This window comes from Harmonia axyridis, chromosome 3 (genome assembly GCF_914767665.1).
Source record: "Harmonia axyridis chromosome 3, icHarAxyr1.1, whole genome shotgun sequence".
NCBI classification, from domain to species: domain Eukaryota; kingdom Metazoa; phylum Arthropoda; class Insecta; order Coleoptera; family Coccinellidae; genus Harmonia; species Harmonia axyridis.
In genome coordinates, this window is record NC_059503.1 from 41,916,619 (window position 1) to 41,930,728 (window position 14,110).

The 14,110-nt window shown below is 35.8% G+C and overlaps 1 protein-coding gene and 1 long non-coding RNA gene across 4 annotated transcripts in view; both read right to left on the bottom strand.

The window, feature by feature from the left end:
* LOC123676379 (43 kDa receptor-associated protein of the synapse homolog) overlaps positions 1-14,110 on the bottom strand; it is a 372,949-nt gene that overhangs the window by 267,740 nt on the left and 91,099 nt on the right. The window lies entirely within an intron of this gene.
* On the bottom strand, positions 7,990-9,035 carry LOC123676382. The gene is made up of 4 exons (XR_006746928.1): positions 8,900-9,035; positions 8,624-8,806; positions 8,421-8,566; positions 7,990-8,092 (listed from the first exon to the last, which is right to left on the bottom strand). It is a non-coding gene; the product is annotated as an uncharacterized LOC123676382 (long non-coding RNA).

A 14,110-nucleotide genomic window follows, 5' to 3' on the forward strand; every position in this document is an offset into this window, starting at 1 on the left:
TAACAGTAGTAGTTGCTTAGATAATATTTTTACCAGTTTTCATTACTCTGAATATGAATCGCAGATACTCAGAACTGTAATATCGGATCACTTCGGTCAGAAAATTTCTTTGAAATTCCATAAAGTTAACAAAAGTAAACCAATTTTTAGAAGGTTTTTTACCCCTGAACATATTGAGGCTTTCAGGAGTGATCTGGGGGAGCAGGACTGGGTGTCTGTATTTGCGGCAGCTGAGTGTGATGTGAATTCTCAATGGAAGAGTTTTATGGATGTATTTTTGTTGCTCTTCCATGAGAAGTTTCCTCAAAAACTTGTTCATGTTAGGAAGGTGGATTCCATAAAGATGTTTGAAACTCAGGAAATTAGGGAATGTAAGAATAGATTAGATAATCTTCTACTACTGCGAACTCATCATAAAATATATGATGATCTTTATAAAATTGAAAAGAAAAACTATGAGTCCCTTCTAGTTAAATCCAAAGCTTCCTATTATGGGAAAAAGATCCAAAGTTCAGATTACAAATCCAAAATGATGTGGTCAATAGTAAATGATGTAACCGGAAAGAATTATAACAATGAATGTGGTGTTGAAGGGTCACCTTCTGAGGTGTCAAACAAATTTTCCAAATTTTTTGATTCGCTTGTTCAACAGTTGGCTAAGGAAATTACTGATATTCCTTTTGTAAATTATTCTCCGGAAATAATGGAAGTATTCAGCCTCACGCCAGTTTCGCCTGAAGAAATTGTTCAAATAATTAATAGTTTCAAAAATAAACATTGCAGTGGCTATGATGAGGTGCCTCTGTCACTGATCAAATCTTGTAGCGATGATCTGAAAACCGTGATTTCATATATTGTCAATAATTCTTTCAAATTTGGAATATTTCCAGATCAGCTGAAATATTCGTTAATGAAACCTATTTTTAAAAAGGGTAATAAAAATGCAGTTGAAAACTATAGACCCATAAGTCTTCTCCCTAGTTTTTCTAGGATATTTGAAAAAGCAATGTCTGCAAGGCTTTTAGAATTTTGTATAAGAAATAGAATATTTAGTGAATCTCAACATGGTTACCTTGGGGGTAGGTCTCCGATCACAGCCATTTTTCAATTTACTCATGAAATAATAAAAATACTGGAGGATGATAAGCTGGGTGTAGGCTTATTTATAGATCAATCAAGGGCATATGATTGTCTCAATCATGATTATCTTCTTCAAAAACTTGAAAGAATGGGAGTTCGTAATGAGGTGAAAAAGTGGTTTGAGTCTTACCTCGGAGGTCGCCATCAAAAAGTTGTTATAACAGTAGAAGGTGTGTTATCTGAATCAGAGTTCACAAAAGTTGAAACAGGAGTACCTCAGGGTAGTGTACTGGGCCCGTTATTATTTATTCTATATGTAAATGATCTGTGTATATTGGTTGAATACCTTTTAATTATTATTACTTGCTTTGTGGATGATACAAACGTATTATTACAAGGTGAGACTTTTTTGATTCTAAAGGAGAAAGCTGATGAAATTTTCACAATAATTAAAAATTGGCTCTGCTCCAATAAACTTAAAATAAATGAAGATAAAACTGCAGCATTAATTTTCAGTACTGATAAATCACGTAGAGATCTGGATGACACCTTACAGCTCGGAAATAGAATTGTAGTTATAGAAAAATCAACAAAATTTTTGGGTCTACATGTTGATAGATTTTTGAAATGGTATGACCACATTGAGTACTTATCAATTAAACTCAGTAAGATTAGTTTTGGCATAAGAACATTGTCAAAGTATATAAGTGAAAAAGAATTAATGATTGTTTATTTCGCAAATGCTGAGTCGATTATGAGGTATGAAATAATTTTCTGGGGCAGTAGTTCTGCGGTAGATGTAATTTTCAGAGTTCAGAAAAGAATTGTTAGGATTATGTATCATATGTCATTTAGAGAGTCTTGTAGAGGGGTGTTCAAAAAGAACGGTATTTTAACTCTGTACGCTTTATATATATTTGAGTGTTTAGTATTTTTTTTCAAACATAGAGAAGTGTTTGAAGTACATACAACTCATCATAATTATGGAACCAGGTCAGAAAATTTACACTATCCAATTCACAGATTATCAGTGACGGAAAAACATCCATCTTACATGTGCATAAAATTGTTCAATGCACTTCCTAGTAATTTAAGAATTTCATGTAACCTGAATGTGTTCAAAAAAAGACTGAAAAACTCTCTTATAAATATTGAGCCATATTCGCTGAGCGACTACTTTGAAGCTACTAAACTCTTGTAGTTATATTTTTTTTGTGACGTCTATTTCATTTGATCTCTGTTATCGTGAGGATTCCTTGAAATAAAGTTATTATTTATTTATTTATAATAATTTTACATCACAAATTTGTGATGTAAAATTATTATATATACTATTCTAAATGTTTATGTTCTTTTACAGGCTCAATTTTAATTAATTTGTATATTGTGAACAATCTAATTTTTATTATTATTACTGAAGAAGGAGAGACTCTCCGAAACGTCTAATTAAATATCTTATATGAAACAAATATCATCATTAAAAACCTGACACATCCAAATAAAGGAAACCTTAGTAACTATATATATATATATATGTGTGTGTGGCCGACCCACATCTCGAGGGCACGAGCCGTCACTGAAAGAGAGTCTTTATTAGATAAAAATCAAAGGTGTCTGACTCATGGATTTGATACGTTTCTAAGGTATCGATGAAGTGGAAAGAATTCTTTACATGCGATGATGATTCTTCAGCTAGTGGTTGAAGTGTAGAAGCTAAGTATTTAGCAAGATGATGAGTTGGGGATCTAAAGGCACTGACGATTGGACGAAGAGGGATGTCCGGTTTGTGAACTTTAGGTAGTCCGTAGATTCGAGGGGTTCGAGAAGATTTTTTCCTTTGGGATGAGAGATTTTCTGATTTCTATCGGAAGCTTCGAGGCAGTGATGAGAGCTTTGGTTTTCTTTTCGAGATAGGTTGTAGGGTCTTGCGGGGTGGTTTTGTACTCTGAAGACTTCAGATATTTGAGACGTCAATTGATGGTAATATAATGTAATATATATATATATATATTGAAAGTGTAACTTTCTTGGGTCTAGAGCACATTAAAATTTAAATATTTATATTTTATTCAGTGAAATCATCGACATACTTTTCCTATATATATATATATATATATATATATATATATATATATATATATATATATATATATATATAATATATATATATATATATATATATTTTTTTTTTTTTCCCACCTCATATATATATATATATATATATATATATATATATATAAATTGGAAAATAAGGGATATCGACCAAATATGCACATTAAGTTGTTACTCTTTATTCATTTGCCAAGCTTTCGGAATCTAGTTTGTTCCTTCTGCAGGGCTCCTACAACAAGTAATTAACATAATGTTAACCAAGGACATGTACAACTATAAAATCTTTTAAATTCATTCTCACATTCTAAAAAACTTTTCTAAATTTACTTACTGAATCTGAGGTCATCTCTCAAGTGTAAAATAACGTATTTATCACCTCTACAGGAAAAGTTTTCTACCATCTATTCTATTCTATACTAAATAATCTACATTCACTGCTAATTTATTTACTACAACAATCAATCAATCCACTTCTACGCATTGAAATCTAATTTTTTTAGGTTTTGTTTTTTTTGTCATTAATATAAAAGGGAAACATAGAAAACAACGTCAAATATCATAGAAACGTCACGACTACAATGTCAGGGGTGTCCAAAATTCTTTATTCGTCTATTGGGCCATCGTAAAAGGGTTCTCGACTTAATGACAAAAGGTATGTATAGATATTGCTCAAGTTATCAGTATCGGTCTTTTTGTTTATTGGGTTAGGTTGTTCTCCAATATGTACCATTTCTAGAATTGTCCTCTTTTTGTAATTCCTCTCTTCGTCTAAAACTTCCACTTCATCCAAGTTGATTCTGTGATCGTTCTCATTCGCATGTATTGATAAAGCACATATTTGGTTGTTTAATTTGATATCACTCCTATGAAGTGTGATCCTATTCTTTAACCACTGCGAAGTTTGTCCCACGTATGTTTGGTTGCAGTCCATACATTTTATCTGGTAAATTATATTGGTTCTTAAGTTTTTTGGTATAGGATCCTTGAGTTTGGAGTATAGATTGGCTACAGATTTGTGGTTTTTAATGATTACTTTGATGTTTTCTTGGTTGTTGAAACATCTCTTAATTTTTGTCGAGAGTGTTTTGATGTTTGGTATTGAACAGTATTTGATCTCAAATTCCTCTTGGTGTTCTCGTTCATTATCCTCTCCGTTTATCATTATCTGTCTCACTGGGTTTGTACTGGAAAACAATAGTTTATTAATCATTCCCTGTGGGTATGAGTTTTCTAATAAAATATTTTTTAATTTTTTTATGTTTTTGGTCACAAAATCGGGGTGGCATATATTTTTTATTCTATTTACTTTTTCTTTTATGAAATTTATCTTTACTTGTGTGGCATGATCTGATAAATAGTGAAGGTACCTGTCTGATGAAGTTTCCTTTGTGTACCAGTCCAGTTTGATGGTATCTTCAATTCTATGTACTCTTGTATCCAAGAAGGGTACAGACTGCAATTCGTCTTCAACCTCAATAGTGAATTGGATGTGTTCATCGTAGCTGTTGAACACATGGAGAACATTTTCTTTCTCTGTGTCAGGTATAGCCACAAGTAGGTCATCTACAAACTTTTTTATGAATGGTGGCCTGAAAGATAGCTTAGGTAAACTTTTCATTAACAAATAATCCATGGCATAAAGAGCCATTATTGGGCTTAATTTAGATCCCATTGTGCATCCTAACACTTTCATGAATTACTTTCCTCCAAACATAAAATATCCAGAGTCGAAAAGGAAATCTAGTATTTTCATAAATTTTTCTTTTGGTATATTACAGTGTTCTTCAATGTCATTCCATTTTTCTTCCAAAGCTTCAAAGACAATTTTCTTCGTTAAAATTTCCGAAAAGATTGACTACGTCCAAGGAAACTAGAATATAACCAGGTGGTAATTTAAAGTTGTTTAACATTTTTGCAATTTCAAATGTATCTTTCACATAAAATTCATTGTTGGTATCATAGGCACAAGTAAGAATGTTGGCGATGAACATGGCTAAATTAATTGTAGGTCCTTGTATATCTGACACCATTGGTCTTAGTGGTGTATTCACTTTATGGACTTTGGGGTTTCCGTATATGCGTGGGGCTACTGAGTTATATTTTCTCAATGATTTCGCTTGACCACCATCTATTGCACCTATGTTTTTTAATTCTGAAATAATCGAATTTGTTTTTTTCTGTATAGTTGTTGTGGGGTCTCGTGCTATTTCTTTGAAACTATCAGTACTCAAAAGATCGTGCATCTTTTGTAAATAATCATCTCTTGTCATGATGACTGTGACTGAGCCCTTATCACTATTTAATACGATGAGGTTTTCATGCATCGTTAGAAATTGTCTTGTTTTATTATACATGAAGTCTATGACTTGAGAACTATATATACAAATATATATATATATATATATATATATATATATATATATATATATATATATATATATATATATATATATATATATATATATATATATATATATATATATATATATATATTTATAATACGCAGGGGGGCTTCGGCCTTCGGGGGGTGACGACCCCGCGTACCTGAGTCACAAAACCCACTAGGTTAGCAGCCTGAGGGTGATGTTAATTAGATGCTCCTGTTACCAGAAGTCAAACACAGGGCGGTAGGGGGCTGCGGACTGGCCCCCTTCGGAGCCGTCCAGAGGAACAGTCTGTAGGAGGTACCTGCGGGGCGAGCGGCGCAGACCTTCGAGAAGGCACCGTAAGGCCGAGACCTGGAACAATGGGAATTAGTTTGGACGAGGATTTGCCACGTCCCACTTCGAACCCAACACAGGACGGGCGAACGCGATGGTCGGAAGAAGATAACATTATACTCAAGAGCGTTCACTATATCGCTAAGGATATGGAGATGAGATCAACTAAGAGATACCGCCAACTTCTTACCGAAATATGGAATGATGTGTACCCTAGCAGACAGTCTTATGCAAACCTTTTGTCGAACAGAGTGAGGTGGATACTTGAAAGTCAAAAATTCACAACTGAAGAACTGTATTGTATAGAAAGAAGCTATAATCCAACAGGGGCAACAGAATGGGTTGACAACCCAGAGCTGATAATAAACGAGAGAACCACACGTCGTGTGAGCCTCTGGCGACCTCAAAACCCAATCGATCTGGAAACCAATACAGCATTCAAAAAAAATCTTATGCTGTATGGAGGAATAGCACCGGAGAAAAGACCGAATATACCAAGAATGAAAGGATCCAAGGAGATGCTATTAAAAGTGGAATCGGTAGACCGAGTATTAGCCGGCCATATAGGCTGCAGTCAACCATCTCTGCATGAGTTGGTGGACTTCGTTTACGTTGGAGCATTGACAGTGTGTGAAAGCCTTGGTCGTAAGATAACCTATGGAAAGGCAATAAGAACACCCCAAAGACCACCATGGACAAGACGCCTGGAGGAAAAGATAAATAAACTGAGGAAAAAGATAGGAATATTTTACAGCTACCTAAATACCACAATCCCATCCAAAAGGCTAAGAAAATCGATCAAAAAAGCTGCAGCCGAATACCGCATCAAGATCAAGGACAAAAACTTCGTGGAGCGGATAACAGTATTGATGGACAAACACAAACAGAAGATAAAGGCTTTGGGAAATAGACTCAGACGTTACAACGAAAGAGTGTTGCGATACCAGAACAACCAGCTGTTCTACAAAAATCAGAGGCAATTCTACCGTAACCTTGAAGCTGGACCGAAAGCACACTCAGAACCACCAAAACTCGATGAGATGCACGGCTACTGGAATAACATCTGGGCTGACGATGAGCCTCACAGCAAGAGGTTTGTAACAGAAAATATCAGATCCAACACGCCTGAGTATAGTATGCAGCCAACCCGAGTCTCTGAACAAGATCTTAACTATGTACTGAAAAAATTGAGTAATTGGTCGGCCCCAGGAGTGGACAAAATCCACAATTATTGGTGGAAGCATTTCTCTAGCTTGAAACCTGCTTTGAGATCTGCTCTGCAAGAGGCATTGGATGACCCAACCAAGATCCCTGAGTTTTTCACCCTGGGTGTTACTAATATGCTACCAAAAGAGAATGGTGCCCAGGACCCAAAAAAATATAGACCAATTACCTGCTTACCTACTATATATAAGATATTAACAGGCATCATAACCCGTCATCTGTGGAAACACGTTAATACAAACAACATACTTGCAAAAGAACAAAATGGATGTCGTAGGAATGCAATGGGCTGTAAGGAGCTCCTGGTAATTGATAGCGTTATCACTAAGCAAGCCAGTAGAAAGTTACGCAATTTATCCATGGCATGGATAGACTATAAAAAGGCCTTCGACTCCGTGCCTCATTCCTGGCTGCTTGAGGTCTTGAAACTATATGGTGTCTCCGAACAGGTAGTGAATTTGCTTGAACATCTCATGCAAACCTGGCGCACAAATCTCATTGTAAAAACAACGAATGGGGAGTACAAAACGGCTGAAATAAAAATCAAACGAGACATCTTTCAGGGGGATACTCTGAGTCCCTTGTGGTTTTGTCTGGCATTGAACCCACTCAGTCAAATGCTCAACCACAACAAATATGGGTACATACTTGACAGACTGCGCAACGTCAGAATCAGCCACAGTCTATATATGGACGATTTGAAACTGTACGCCCGCAATGCGGAAGAGCTCAAGAAGCTGCTCAGCATCGTCAAATCCTTCAGTCGAGCAATACGTATGGAAATGGGAGTGGAAAAATGCGCAGTGATTCATGTCAAACGTGGAAAGATCATAGAAGGTGACAGTAATATACTTACCGGCGAGGAGGAGCTGCCCCATCTAGGCCCGCAAGAATCGTATAAATATCTTGGCATACAACAAGCGCTCGAGATAAGGTCCAAGGACATGAAGAGCTCCCTGAAAGAAAAACTATTGAAAAGACTGCGGCTTGTATTGAAGGCGAAACTTAACTCTGGAGCGCTGTTCGGTGCAATAAACTCGTGGGTACTACCTAGCGTGGTGTACTCGTTTGGTGTAATAGGATGGTCCCGAACTGAAATCGATGAACTCAGCACAAAAATAAGAACAACGTTAACAAAATTTGGCGTCCACCACCCGCACGCCTCCGTTAACAGATTATACATCCCACGAAAAGAAGGTGGCAGAGGCATGCAACACCTAGCTATAGCATATGACCGAGTAGTGAGCAGCCTCAGAGAATATTTCTTGAATAACAACAACTCACCTTTAAAAAAGACAATATGCGAAGCGGATGAAAACATTACACCATTGCATTTGTCATCTGCAACTACGCCACTGCTGGGTGTTACTGTGGAGAAACTCCGAGAGGAATGGTACTCTAAGCCATTGCATGGCAGGTACCCCAAAAACCTGAAAAGTAAATCAGTGAATGAAAAGGAATCGACAACTTACCTTACATCTGGGTACCTGTTTCCCGAGACTGAAGGCCGAATTCTAGCAGTGCAGGACCAGGTTGTTGGCACTAGAGCTTTCCTAAAACGCATCGCGGGGCAGAACTTACCAACCGATCAATGCAGGAGATGCAACCAGGCTACTGAACATATTCAGCATATTACTTCCTCTTGCCCAATATTGGCTCCAAGAGAATACCTGGAACGTCACAACGCAGTTTGTAAGATATATCACCAGGCAATCGGAAGATCAATTGGATTAATAAAGGATATAGTCCAAAATCATACTTACCTGCCGAGTGAGGTTCTGGAGAACGATAGATACAAGCTGTACTGGGACACATCAATAATAACCGATAGGCCAGTACAGCACAACAGACCCGATATCGTCCTGTTGGATCGGGAAAAAAGTGAGGTCAAGATCATCGATGTAACAATCCCCGCGGATGATAATATGGAGAGAGCGTACACCGATAAACTTACCAAGTATCATGACCTTGCATTTGAGATGAAGGAGATATATAGGCTGAAAACAACATCTGTCATCCCCCTAATTCTGTCTGTGAATGGGTTGGTCGAATCACATCTGCTGGAAAATACCCTAAGGCTAGGAATCGAGGAGAAACTCGTCAGCCTGGCTCAAAAGGAAGTCATCCTGGGAACGGCCAGAACAGTGAGGAAGTTCCTGACAAGCCTGTGAGAGTATCTTGGCACCTATGCCCGGCACTCTCACTTACCAACCCGTGTAGGCGGTGGAGAACAAAAAAAAAAAAAAAAAATATATATTTATATATAAATATATATATATATATATATATATATATATATATATATATATATATTTATATATATATATATATAATATAACAGGGTGGACATAAAACCCCTAATAATAAGTACGAACGGATTAGTCCACAAAAATACGGTCAAACATCTGCGAGAACTGAAACTACCGGAAGGCACCATTACATGGATGCAAAAAGCTGTCATCTTGGGAACAGTGAATATAATAAGACAGGTTATATACCCCTATTGACGTAGGGAAGGCAGAAATGCTCTTGGCATTACGCCCGGGCATGTTCTGAGGAAACAACCCACAGTTTACACTGTGTGAATTATTTAAAAAAAAAAATATATATAATATAATATAAGCACTGTAGCGTATTGAAAGTAAAATGAGCGGGCGTAAGCATTTCAGGATCGGATGGATCACTACTAATATACCCACATAAAGGGCGACTATTCAAAAGTGCTTCTCCTTCTATTTGGGCCAAAACAGTAGCGAATTCCTCATAACAAAGAATTTGATGTCCTATTGGCCCAAACAAATGGCTTCTCATCGATTTGACATTGACCTCCCATAAACCACCCATATGAGGCGCTAATGGAACATTAAACTTCCAACTAATCTGATTTTCAATAAGAATGTTTTTGAGAGAATTTGTGTAATCGCTTGAGACGATGAATTTTTCAAGGAATCTAAGTGGCGTTTAGCTCCTACAGAATTCGTTCCTCTATCCGAGTAGAGGGTCTGAATTGGGCCTCTTCTACTCAAAAATCTTTTGAGGCAATCTAAAAATGTGTCAGTAGATAAGTCTGACGCAAATTCTAAATGGAAAGCTTTGGTAGCCAAACAGACAAATAAACAAACATAAACCTTTTGCGTTTTTACTCCTCTATGTCGAGTCAATGTAATCGAACAAAACCCGCATAATCAACCCCGGTATCTATAAACGGTTTCTGCGGAATATTTACTCGGTAAGGAGGTAAATTTCCCATCAATGGATAGGAAGCTTTAGGTTTGAATCTGAAACATATATTGCACTTCTCTGACGAATCATAGTACGAGCGGAAATAATCCAATATTTTGTCCTTATCAAAGAATGCAATAAAGGTGAACCGGTATGGAAATTTTTTCTATGATAATTATCTATCAAAATTTTCACGAAATGTTCGTTTTTTGGAAGAAGATAAGGATGCCTATAATTGTAACCTATCTCTGCATTTGAGATTCGGCCTCCTACACGAATAATTTCATTTTTATCCAGGAATGGCGATAAATTCCTAAAATTTGAGGGAATTATTTTTCCTTTTTTCAAACACAACAGAAGATCCGCAAACCGTATCCTTTGTAGTATCTTTATGAAATATTTTTCTGCTTCATCTATATCAGAAATAGCGAGTTCTTTCCAATAAGGTAATAATTTGGTGAATCGTAATACTAAAACCATAGTATGGAAGTTTAATGAGTATTCTTGATAAAGGATATTTAATATAAATCAAATAATTTGACAACGTTGTGTCTAATCCTTCACAATAATATATCTGTATGATATATTTAGTTTATTTTTGTCTTGGAACATAGTCCAATTCTAAAGATGACAAATTTAATAATCAACCAAAAGAGAATTCAAAATGACTAAAACTGTACAAATTGAGCAAACGGTTAATAAATTGAAAAACTAAATTAACATAAAGACAGACGTACGTTTCGGAATTTTTGTATTTAATAATACAATTTTTCCTCATCAGTGCCTCATAGTTCAATGAAATTAATTGAATTTACAAACTTACCACGTGTATATTCACCTAAACAAAATTGCAAGTAAGAAACTAAAAATTAACTAAACGTATCGGTTGCTCTGGTGAGGATTCACAGAACAAGCCATTACTGAAGGTAGTCATAGATTTCTCACTTGTCATTCTTTTGAAATAAATATACAAATCGACATTTACAATTGAATAAACAATTTCAGAAATTTTAAATTTATCAATTGGTTGATACTGACTCTCCTATCAATAAATGATTATATAAAATTATAGAAGTTAACACTAAATTAACATAAAGACAGACGTCTTTATGTTAATTTAGTTGTTCAATTTATTAACCGATTGCTCAATTTGTACAGTTTTTGTCATTTTGAATTTTCTTTTGGTTGATTATTAAATTTGTCATTTTTGGAATTGGAATATATTCCAAGACAAAAATAAACTAAATGAAAACCATAGTGTTACATTACCTTTAGAATGATGAACATTTGTGAATAAGGGAATAGAAAATATTCTCTGTATCAACTATAGAAACGAAAGTGAGTTTCTGGTTTTTAGGCAGATCATTAGGCAACTCTAAATTCTTTATACCTACTAAAGGCCACTTTTTAATGTCTCCCTTTAACCATTTCGGACCAGAGAGCCTAACATACTTATTTTCTATGAATTCGCGGGGATACATTCCTCTTGAAATAATGTCAGCCACATTTTCACGGCCCTGAACGAAAAACCAATATCCTCTTGAAATGTTGGTTTGGATTAATGACACGCGATTAGCCACAAATGTTTGCCACCTATGAGGTGAACTCGAAATCCATGCTAATGCGATCTGCGAATCACTGCAGGCATATATTCTTTCAACTTCACCTCTGGCGCGGTATACGGATTCTACATACTTCATTAATTTGGACAACAACAAAGCAGCGCAAATTTCCAGTCTTGGAATTGATATTACTTTCAAAGGAGCTACTTTACTTTTGATTTAGAATAAATTGAATATACACGAGCTTGTTGACCAACAACTATGCGTGAGTAGATGGCAGCACCGTATGAACCACTGCATGCGTCTGCGAAACCAATTAATGAAATGGGAATGTTATTGTTTGCTCCTAACCATCTAGGAATAGAAATATTTCCTAAAAGCGGAATTTCTATTTCAAATTTTCTCCATCTATTTATTAAATTACTTGGAAGATTGGAATCCCAGTCCACCTTCAAAGCCCACAACTGCCGAATAAATAACTTGGCATATAGAATAACTGGACCCAAAATGCCCAGTGGATCGAAAATTCTACTTATTTTTGAGAGAATTACACGTTTGCTGAGCATCTTGTCTTCAACCAAAAAGTTTTTTATACAAAAGACAATGAATCTGCCTCTGAATCACACCGAACACCCAATACTTTCACAATTTCACTCTCATCGTTGAACTGAAATATCGAGGAACGTTGTTCTATAGGAATATTCGATAATAATTCCTCCGAATTAGTTTGCCACTTTGCAATTTGGAAACCTCCTGACCTAAACATATCAGTAATTTCAGAAAACAAGAGTTTTGCATCATCTATATTATCCACACTAGTGGTTAAATCATCCACATACAAATCTCTGGAAATTATCTTTGAAGCGAGTGGGAATTTTTGTGGTTCATCGGAAGCTAACTATTGAACTACTCGAAAAGCTAAAAACGGCGAAGCCTTCACGCCGAAGGCAACTGTAGTTAATTCATAAATGTCGACTGATTCTTCAGGTGAAAAGCGCCACAATATCCGCTAAAATCGATGATCCTCAATAAATTTCACCTGTCTATACATTTGACATAAATCAGCAATGATAGATATTTCGAAAATTCAAAAAGAGTTGCACTATATCTATTAGCAATCTAGGACTCGCAAACAAGCAATCGTTCAACGAAAGGGATTTTGAATTTGTTTTCAAGCTAGCATCGAATACGACTCTAACCGGTGACATAGTGGAATTTTTAAAAATAGCGTGATGCGGAATGAAATAGTGCGGTGCGAGAGCAGAAACATCAAAAGTTTCATCTAAAGTTGAAGACTTTTTCATGTGACCCTGATTCTAGTAATCTCGAAAAACTTCACTTTATTTCTCTTTCAAGTCTAATGACGAGGACAGTCTCTTTTCTGAAGTTAAAAATCTCTTCAAAGAAGTGAACGAATCTCCTAGATTGGAGGGTTCTATTTTGAAAGGAAGAGCTACTTTATACCTTCCTGAAGGTTCCCTAGAGTAAGTTGCTTTGAATAAATCTTCGCAAGCTAAATCATCAGAGGTGAAATGTTCCTTTTCTGCAACTTCTTCGAGTTTTATGAAATGTTTCAATAATTTCTCTAGAGCGAAATTATCAACAACTATATGAAACGAATTGGGGTAAAGCGGCAAGTTGGTTTTGTTGCATGAAGAAAATTGTCCACTACTAACATAACCGAAGTGTTAAGAGCGAATAAGCTATCTGATCGGTCAATTATTTTATCCCCCTCCAGAATTCCAACGAAAATTGTTGTACCCAGAAAACCATCACATTTTTCAGAATAGCTAAATCTACTATCCGCCAGAGGCAAATTGTCAATGAAACTTAAATCTGCCAATGGTATATCATATGAGGGTAGTTTTGAGGTAAGATAATCTATAACTAATGCATCCAATGTTAGTTGGAATCTTTCATTGAAGCGTGAGAATGTTGTTAGGTCTGGAGCAATTCCCCTTATAGGTGTACCTACTAATATTTCCTATTCCAGTCACCTTAATATCTCTTTTTGAGAACGGAATTTTCAAATGCTTGCAGCATTCAGTTGAGAGAAAATTATCCTGACTACCACTATCTAAAAGAACTCGATTTTTTTCTAATCTATCATCTACTTTAATCATTACCTCAGCTGTAGGTTATAAAGTGATTCTATCATAATTATGTGAAATATCCATTTTGCGATTAATA